Raw genomic sequence first — 10,247 nt, 5'->3', positions numbered from 1 at the left:
GTTGACAAGGTCAGAACGTCTGAATCACAACAAATTGTAGATACTGAATCAGACCCAAACACAAGCCTTCGCAGGAGCATCAGGACTCGTAAAGAACCCGATAGATACCTTTGGCATGTTGAGGGTTCAGAAGTCCTGACAGTAGCCGAGTCTGATGACGAGCCTACTAGTTACAAATCTGCTATTTCTAATCCAGATTCTGCGAAATGGCTAGAGGCCATGAAAGCCGAGATGTAATCCATGCGTGACAATCAAGTCTAGGACTTGGTTGAGCTACCCCCCCCCCCCCAATCTCGGGCAGTAGGGAGCAAATGGGTTTTCAAGAGAAAAACCGACATGCATGGAAATATACAAACCTATAAAGTGTAACACCCCGAAAACGGGTTTGGTAATTAAACCCCATTAATACTAAAAGACGGGTAAAAGTAACCCGGTAAATATTAGGATTTAAATAAATAATCCTAATATTAAATACAAGTGAATAAAAGCTTTTAAGGAAATAAGTTTATAAGAGGCCCGAGTTAACGGGACTTAAAATAAACTTAATCATAAATTTCCCGAACCCACTAAGTTAACTAGGAACATTTAACATAGTTAATTAGTGGGAATATTGTTAAAAATAATTAGATTGTGACCTAGTTAATAATGAACCAAATAATAGATGGGGGACCAAAGTTGTTAAGTTTGAAATTAATAATAATTAAAACAATAAAAAAAATTAAAACCAGTATGTCTGGTTCGATCAAACACAGAGGGGCGACACAGGATTCCTCAAACCCTAAACTCAACAAATCTCACAAATTGAAGGCAAAAATCGGTTCTAAAACAAAATCTGAGCATAGATTGGTGATCTCCTCTGAAAAAGGGTCATAAGGTATGTAAATTTTGTAGAAAATTTCCATCTAAATTTCTGGATGAACTTAGAGAATTCGAATTAGATGGTTGCATGTTCGTTATATGATGAAATAGGAACATTGTAGTGTCTAGGAGTAAACCCTAGACAAGCATATGATGAAATTAGGTCTAAATCTTGTGAATTCATGATCACCATTGAAGGTGATAAGTGTGATGATGCTAAATTCGTGTAATGTGATGTTTTTAGGGTTTTTGATGGCTAAAAATAGTGCTATAATGTCATAAACATGTTTCGATTGAAAGCTGAATTCAAACAGCTTCTGATCAGAATTTACAGCCGACTTGTATTGGCTATAACGTGGACAAAACATGACAAAAACGTTTGTTTCTTGAGTCTAAAATGTAATTCCAGGAAATATCTTTAAAACCCCACTGGAATCGCATTTTTTCGATGAAAATTGAGCGTTTTATGAATTTTTCCGTATCAAAGGTTCAAGCTGCATTTTCTGGCAGAATTTGCAGCCCATTACGAATGTCATAACTCAATTTAGGAATTGAGTTATGATCTCAAATTCTTACTGTAGAAAGTATTAAGTGATTAGAAGAATCGCCAATTGGAATTTCGTCAATCGGATAAACGAGAAATTTTTAATGAATTTTTCCGTAAGCTGCAGTCAGAAGTGACGAATCTGATTGCAGCTTAGTAGATGAATTTTTACGAATTTTTGGTAAAGAGTTAGATCGTGAAATTTTAACACAAGGTCTAACCCTCTGATAGGTACGCCACATAAAAAAATCATAATTTTTGAAGACTTGTAAACAGGTTAAACAGGTCACCAAAAACAGCCTATTTTCAGTGATACGAAACTTGATTGTTGATGTTATAAATTATGCCCACAATGTTCATATGTTGAAATTATGAATCAAACGCGTAATTTCCTAGTTCGACTAATTACGTGTAATGTGGGGTAATACAAATTTTAATTATGAAGTCGATTTAGCTTATATGCACATATCATATAATTAAGGGTAATTAACCTTTGAAAAGTTAAACTAACCATGGACGGAGTCGAATAGTAGTTTTGACATAGAAAATACGTAAGGTGGAATAGTCGTGGTTATAATGACTAATCTAACCACCTTGTGAATTATGATGATAGTTTGACTCTTGACAAGCTAGATGGAGGCTTGGGAATGAAGCGGGTCAAATGGAGCAAGTACGAAAAGGAAAGCGTAATTTGGATGCGAGGTAAGTAAAAGCTTACACCCTTTTTAGTATACATCAGTTGTGTGTATTGAAAATGAATAAGGAAAAGTTAGTAATAGAGTTATAATGTTCCAACGCAAATAATATGAGTCGGAACTAGTGCAATGGTGAGAAATCATAAACAATGGCAAAAAGGGTAAATTGGTAAATTAGTCATATGACGATGAACTAATAAGAAATTTTGAAACACTACGTTATGGTGTAAACTGGAATGGGTAAAAGGGCGAGATGGTAACTAGATATCATCTCATAACAGAAAAGGGTTGTTCGGACTAAACGGGTCAAATGACATTGGCGAGATCATTTGACAATATTAATTGATAATCGCTTGTTGAGTTTTGTGATTACAGGAAATATCATACGGTTCGCGTTGGTATTAATTAGAAACTAATAGTGAAAGATATTTAAACGGGTCAATCCTATGACTCAAGCCAGGTATGCATATTTAGAATTTTTGTTAAAAGCGATATTCTCGGTCAAATATTAGCGAAAGTCCTTCGTCGTAAAATGAAGGATTAAAATTGACCAAAAAGCCCTTGATGGGTAAACCGGGCAAACGACCCTTAGAGGTTGTTTAGGAACTAGTACTAAGATTACGAAATAAAAGTAGATACTTTAATGTAGCAAAATGATGGGTGAAAGTGGTTTAAGGAATCATGAAACGGGTCAAAAGTGTTAAAAGAGATTTCGAGCCGAGAGCTTGAAATCTGAATTTTTGAACTAGTGGAATGTCAGGTTTTAACTCCATAAGATGGAGAATTAAATTTCGAACGCATAGGAAAAAGAATCGCCTAAAACGGACTAGTAGATAAAAAGATATGGCCGTTTAAAGTTCGATTTTTGTTGAATAATTGAGCTGGGCAGAAAATGCAGGTTCAGAAACGGACCTGCTGGAAATTAGTCTCCCTAGGGTCCCTCAATTGGGGCGCGACACGCGACAGGTGTCGCGACTCGCGACAGATTAAAGGTTGCCTTCCGCGACACGCGGGAGGCATGATTTTGGAAATTTTATTTTGATTATCATTATTTGATATTCGAACTTATTTATACATGTTTATAAGCTGTCAAAACTAACTTTTAAGTTGGTTTTGATCATAGGTGAGTATAGCAAGCATCCGGAAGACGATCAAGCAATCAAGGGAACCGAACACATGTCAAATGAAGCTTCCGCAATGACTTATGTTGTTTTCGTTTTAAGTGAACTATGTAAACATTTGGAACTATATTTTGTTTACTTTAAACACGTATGAACTCTGACTTGACAAAGTTTTTAGAAAGTCACATTTTTCATATAAAATGCATAATTAAGGTTACAAACATGTTAAATTGAGACGGATGTTACATAAAGCACGGCTAAGAAAGGTTTCACTCAAACTCAAGGTATTGACTATGATGAAACATTCTCACCCGTTGCTATGATCAAATCGATCAGGATATTAATTGCCATAGCTGTGTACTATGATTACGAAATTTGGCAAATGGATGTTAAAACCGCCTTTCTTAATGGACATCTTTCCGAAGATGTTTATATGGTTCAACCTGACGGTTTTATCGATCCAAAACATCCTATTAGGGTATGTAAGCTAAACAAGTCCATTTATGGACTCAAGCAAGCATCTCGAAGCTGGAATCTTCGTTTTGACCAGAAAGTCAAAGAGTTTGGTTTTGTCAAGAACGAAGATGAACCTTGTGTTTACAGAAAGGCTAGTGGGAGTGCTATATCATTTCTCATCTTGTATGTAGATGATATATTGATCATTGGAAACAACATCCCCATGCTTAAGGAGATTAAACATTGGTTGGGATCTTGCTTCGCTATGAAGGATCTTGGAGAAGCCGCTTACATTCTAGGAATCATGATCTATAGGAATAGATCTAAGCGACTTCTTGGGCTAACTCAGAGCACATACATAGATCAAGTAATGAGACGCTTCAAGATGGAAAACTCCAAGAAAGGATGTGTTCCAATGACTAAAGGAACCGTTTTGGACAAATCACAAGCTCCCTCTGAGGAGCGTGAGATAAAGCAAATGGAAGCAGTTCCATATGCCTCAGCGATTGGTTCTATCATGTATGCTATGGTATGTACTCGACCAGACGTCTCGTATGCTTTGAGCATGACCAACCGTTACCAGCAGAGCCCTGGGATTGCCCACTGGACTGCAGTTAAGAACATCCTTAAGTACTTGAGAAGGACAAAGGATATGTTCTTGATATTTGGAGGAGTCAATGAGGAGCTCACTGTAAAATGTTACACTGATGCTAGTTTTCAAACTGATCGAGATACCTCTCGCTCACAAACGGGTTTCGTGTTCACTCTCAACGGAGGAGCTGTCTCATGGAAAAGCTCCAAGTAGAGTGTTCTAGCTGATTCTACCATGGAATCTGAGTACATTGTCGCATCGGATGCCGCAAAGGAAGCTGCTTGGATGAAGAAGTTCATAACTGATCTCGATGTGGTTCCAAGTATCATGAAAACCATCCAGATATTTTGTGATAACACAGGTGCTATTGCTCAAGCCAAGGAGCCTAGATCACATCACAAAGCCAAGCACATTTTGAGAAAGTTTCACTACATACGTGAGATTGTGGAACATGGAGACATCGTTATAAGCAAAATTGACACAGATCAAAACTTCGCTGACCCGTTTACTAAGCCAATGACTCAAGAGAAACATGACCGTCATATGGACGCTATTGGGCTTAGATTAGCTAGTGAAATGTTTTAATTTAGTATTTGGATGTACGAACATCAAACAATTGTATTCCTGTATTCATTTTGATTTACTAGTTAAATGCAATTCTTGAATCCTACAACTGTGTTCAAATTTGATACGTTTAATCCATGAATCTTGTATTCTAAATTATCCGTAGTCGGTCAGACTCGTGGGAACGACTCTGAATTAAGACTATTCTGATTTTGGACTCAAGGAGTTGACTTCCAAATTCACAGGCCTCATTGTGAATGACGCTGGATGTAACTCGCATCAAATCATCTTCATGGATCTTAGTCATAAGATGTTTTGATTTGGGCATACTCATTTAGTATCCTCTGACCTGAGATACATACTAGAACTTTCTTTTACTAAAGACTATTCTTTGATCAGTGTCAACCGCTGTCGCGTAACTGCCAGTCATAAAGGCATTGGTTGGGAGTGGTTCTGAAGTTCAGTCGGAGTTGTATGTAGTCAAGATGGAATTCTGTACTCTTACATTATATGTAACAGTTAGACATCTGGGCGCCCTCGTTGATTCAAACTGGTGAAGTGTAAGGCCTTACCCAAACTTACTGTGTGTTTGATTGGACCACTTTGATTCTGTAAACGAAAACAATAATGATTGAACGCCATGTGAGATTGAATCTGATCCATGTCTCATTGTTCAATTGATGTCTTTTACAGAAAGGATAGATGACAACGATTGCCATAAGTCTATTGTCTCAAGTAGCAAGCCGTTGCTGAAGGGAAGATACCTTGGTTAGTGACTTTAAAGTGTCATGACCTGTTGGGGGCAACTATGTGTAGCTAGAGCACCGCTGGCTGTCTGCGTTGAGATCTTATCAGAGACCGTCCATGTGGGAGCTGTTGGATATTTATGTCCGGTTCAATAAGTCAACGCTGCCGACCGGGTCTTGACCCGTAAGAGTTACACCGTGGTCAACAAACTAAAATCCACTTAACTGATTTAACTGGTAACTACGAACGATACGCGGGTATTGAACTAAGAGACGGGTTCGTAAATCGGGTGGGACAAGAATTCTCTTGCATCGCCATTTGGCGAGCACCTAGATTTCAGCCAATGGAATTACATGCAAGGAATCTTCTCACCACTTGTCATCCACCTAACTTGTGGCCAATCAAAACACATGCAATTTTGCATGTCTTGACACTTGGCGAGTATACAAGTTGTCCATGGCCTATATAAATGTGGGTCTTGTTTTGAGAAAAGAACACAAGAATTTAACAAAACTCTCTCTACACCCATAACTGACCAAGAGCCCAACCGGCCAAGAGCTCGCCGGCCCGGACCGCCGGCTGCCGCCGCCACCAGACCCCGGCCACCTCCGCCGCCATTGACCCATTCGCGTATCTCTCGTTCGTGTAACTAGCACTCGTTCGTTGAACCTCGGTATCTCAACCGTTTATTCACTAACCGAAGGTATATCTAAACCCCTTATGGTTGATGTTTTATTTCGTGTTTGCATGTTGGTGATCTTGTTCCATTACGGGTGCTCCTTGGTATAAAATGTTCGTGTTATTTTGCTACATTCGCTTCTGTTGCCTAAAATGTGTATATGTTTTTAGCTAGTTAAAGATTTTTTTGAATAACCTATTTCTACATGCATTCTTATTTGTCAAAAATGTTTTGACTAAATCTTTGTGACAAAATAAACACATATTTAATATGAACCGGGTTCATAAAATAAAAGTAAAATTGTACCACGGATATCCTTCATTAACCACTTAGCAACACAACCACGTGAAGCACCACGTGTGTGAGGGTCAAGTTGACTCTCACTTCAACTACAAAAAATCAGTCAACATGGAGGATTTAATTCGTAATTATTGTAACACATTCAACCAAAGTAAATACAAATCAACACATTGAACCAAAGTAAACCTATGTTAACACATTATACTGAAATCAACACACTGAACCAAAGTAAACCCAGTTAACACTAAATTAAACCAAAATCATTCAACCAAAGTAAACCTAGATTAACACATTACACCTGTAATGGATGCATTCATGATCATGGATCTTAACAACATATTGGTCTCAAACTGCGACAGTGAACAAGTGCAGGGGAGGTCCGGTGACTGGTGAGCGATGATCGTCGGTTGGTGGTTGAAGTGTAGAGGTTGGAAGGTGTGTGTGAAATGAGAGACGGATGATTTGATGGGGTTAAGAAGGGGGGTTCGAAATTAATGTGATTAAGTAATTAGGATGAATTAACCATTTTGTCCTTCAATTGTTAATCGTTAACGGTGCAATTTAACGGCGTTATACGGCAGGGGTAAATTGATGTCAATTGAAAAGCCGGGGGACTTAAGCTGACGAATTTTAGAAGTAAGGACTCGAAGTGACAGTTGAAGTACCACATGGACTCGAATTGACGTTCACTTTAAAATAAGTGTATGTGAATAAGATATGGATAGAACTGGAGAATCGGATGTGAGCTGTTTTAAAATATAAACAAAAGTAAAAAAGAATGATGTTTTTAGTTAAATTATATAAATATAAATAATGAAAATGATGTGAGAGCTCTAAAACGGATCACATAGGGTATATCCACTTTTGGTGTATAGTGCCTTTGATTGAGTTGAGTCACACCATTCAAGCCTATTAGAAATTAGCCTATTTGTCCCTAAGTGAACATAACCCTCCATATTGAGTCTTCTCTCTTTCGAGACTCTCCTACTTGGCTCATACATAGACTGTTGGTTCAGTTCTGTTTGTGCATGAAGGAAAACAAATAAATCATACCTGTGACAGCAGATAGTGCAGAGGAGAATCCAGTGAGAGAGTTCGACATGCCTGTCATCTTGATTTGGTTCCTCCTTAGGGTGCTGACTGATGATGGTGACTTAGAAACCGAGAAGGGTATCGGTTTAGGAGAGGAGGTTTCGTGATGATGTTATGGCTTATGGGGTGTGAATTGTGAAACTGAGTAACCCTTAAACCTCCACCTTATTCTCCTTATATAAGCACCCAGGAGGAAACCTAATTAGTTACTAAGGGTAATATGGTCCATCAACAATTACCAACTAATTAATAATAGGTTCTAATATATTTTGATCTCTATAATGTAAATGATTAAGATGGCTATAGATTAAATATTAAACATAATATATTTAATCTTACATTCTCCCACTTAGCCGAGTAATCATTTACTATGAGTATTAGATAAGCCTGATCAGGAGTTAACACTCATTTTAGCCTTAAACAAGTACTATAGCAGAGAAATACAGCCGTTGAATCATTATGCGACTCAGGACCCCCATTAATCATACTATAGCCTTAATTTAAAACCTAGTCGTTATGATCAAAATACGCATAAGCCCTTTGTTTGATTTGTAACTTTTATTTGTCTATATGCCATTATACCGGTTGAACATATTCTAATAGACATACAAAATCAAACTTGAGGAAATTTCATTAAACATAAAACATAAGCTAGTACAATATGCTCAAATAAGGTCTTTACATAATCCCATATTACGAACATGTTCTTCATAAACCTTAGGAGGGAGACCTTTAGTCATCGGATCCGCAAGCATATCCTTAGTACTAATATACTCGATACAAAGATTATTTTCCTCAACACGTTCACGTACAAATAGATATTTCGTATCGAGATATAAACCAGCTCCAGTCGAACTGTTACTGTTCGAGAAACTAACGGCAGCTGAATTATCACAGTAAAGCTTCAATGGTCTAGAAATGGAATTAACTATTTTGAGTCCAGTGACCAGATTTCTAATCAACATTCCATGACAGGTTGCATTATAGACAGCAATGTACTCTGCCATCATTGTGGAAGTTGTGGTCAACTGTTGTTTATGACTCTTCCAAGAGATAGGGCCGCCTGCTAACATAAAGATATAGCCCGAAGTGGATTTCTTGTCATCTTTGCATTTGGCAAAGTCAGAATCAGAATAGCCCACCACTTCTAAATGATCACTTCTTCTATAAGTCAGCTTATAGTCTTTCGTCCCTTGCAGATATCGAAGTACCTTCTTAGCTGCTTTCCAGTGATCTAGGCCAGGATTAGTCTGATAACGGCCTAGCATTCCAGCAATATAAGCGATATCTGGACGAGTACAGACTTGAGCATACATCAAGCTCCCGACTACTGATGCATAAGGTATCTGGCTCATTTGCTCCTTCTCAACCTCTGTTGTCGGACACTGAAACGAACCGAAAACATCTCCCTTAACTACTGGAGCGATGGAGGGTTTGCACTGTTGCATGTTATATCGTGTAAGGACACGATCTATGTAGGCCCTTTGGGACAATCCTAAGATCCCTTTGTTTCTATCTCGGTGAATTTCGATGCCAATGACGTAAGACGCATCTCCGAGATCCTTCATGTCGAAGTTATGCGAGAGTAACCGCTTCGACTCATGCAACATGTCTAAACTATTACTTGCCAATAGAATGTCGTCAACGTAAAGGACAAGTATAGTAAAGTTGCTCCCACTCATCTTGAGGTAGGTGCATTGATCCACTTGATTCTTCATAAAACCTTGCTTCTTCATGACTTCATCAAACTTGAGGTACCACTGACGTGATGCTTGTTTTAACCCGTAAATGGATTTCTTCAGCTTACAGACTAGATGCTCCTGACCTTCAGGCTCAAAGCCTTCAGGTTGCTTCATGTAAACATCTTCGTCCAAGTCTCCGTTAAGGAAAGCGGTTTTAACGTCCATCTGATGCAGCTCTAAGTCGAAATGAGCTACTAGGGCCATGACGATCCTTAATGAATCTTTACGAGAGACAGGTGAAAACGTCTCTTGATAATCAATTCCCTCTTTCTGAGTGTAGCCCTTTGCAACCAATCTCGCTTTGTAGCGTTCAACGTTACCATTCGGATCCAGTTTTGTTTTGAACACCCATTTGCATCCTACGGGTTTGACTCCGTTGGGTAATTCTACCAAATCCCAAACGTCATTTTTCTTCATGGAATCAAGCTCATCAATCATTGCTTTATTCCATTCAGAAGACTGATCACTGCTAATGGCTTCATTGTAAGAGATAGGATCATTGAGCTTTCCGGGATCCATTTCAGTCAGGTAGGTAACATAATCATCCCAATTAGGAGGCCTTCTCTGCCTGGATGACCTCCTGAGTAGATTATCGGGTTCAGCGTTGTCTTGGTTTTGAAGCATCCTTCCTCTGATAATTGTGCTGGAAGGTGCACTTGCATTAGAGTTAGGATTAGACTTATGGACTTTAGAAGCATCCTTCCTCTGATAATTGTGCTTCCTTTTCTTAGGATTGGAGGTAGTAAAGTTGGCAACATCAGTATGGCGATCCATCCTCATACGCTCCTCCTCCTGTACGCACATGGCGACCAGCTCACTCATCGTCCATTTTTCCTTCTGAGTGTTGTAGTTGATCT

The 10,247-nt window shown here is 38.6% G+C and overlaps 1 long non-coding RNA gene across 1 annotated transcript; it reads left to right on the top strand.

Moving 5' to 3' along the window:
• The first annotated feature begins 742 nt into the window (after positions 1-742).
• Positions 743-3,393, top strand: LOC110871344. Its single transcript, XR_002553665.2, has 3 exons — positions 743-874; positions 2,016-2,557; positions 3,221-3,393. It is a non-coding gene; the product is annotated as an uncharacterized LOC110871344 (long non-coding RNA).
• The last annotated feature ends 6,854 nt before the right edge of the window (positions 3,394-10,247 follow it).

The sequence above is a fragment of the Helianthus annuus genome, chromosome 8, assembly GCF_002127325.2.
Source record: "Helianthus annuus cultivar XRQ/B chromosome 8, HanXRQr2.0-SUNRISE, whole genome shotgun sequence".
Classification (NCBI taxonomy): Eukaryota; Viridiplantae; Streptophyta; class Magnoliopsida; order Asterales; family Asteraceae; genus Helianthus; species Helianthus annuus.
The sequence above is the reverse complement of the archived record's forward strand: the minus strand, read 5'-3'. Positions and strand labels throughout refer to the sequence as shown.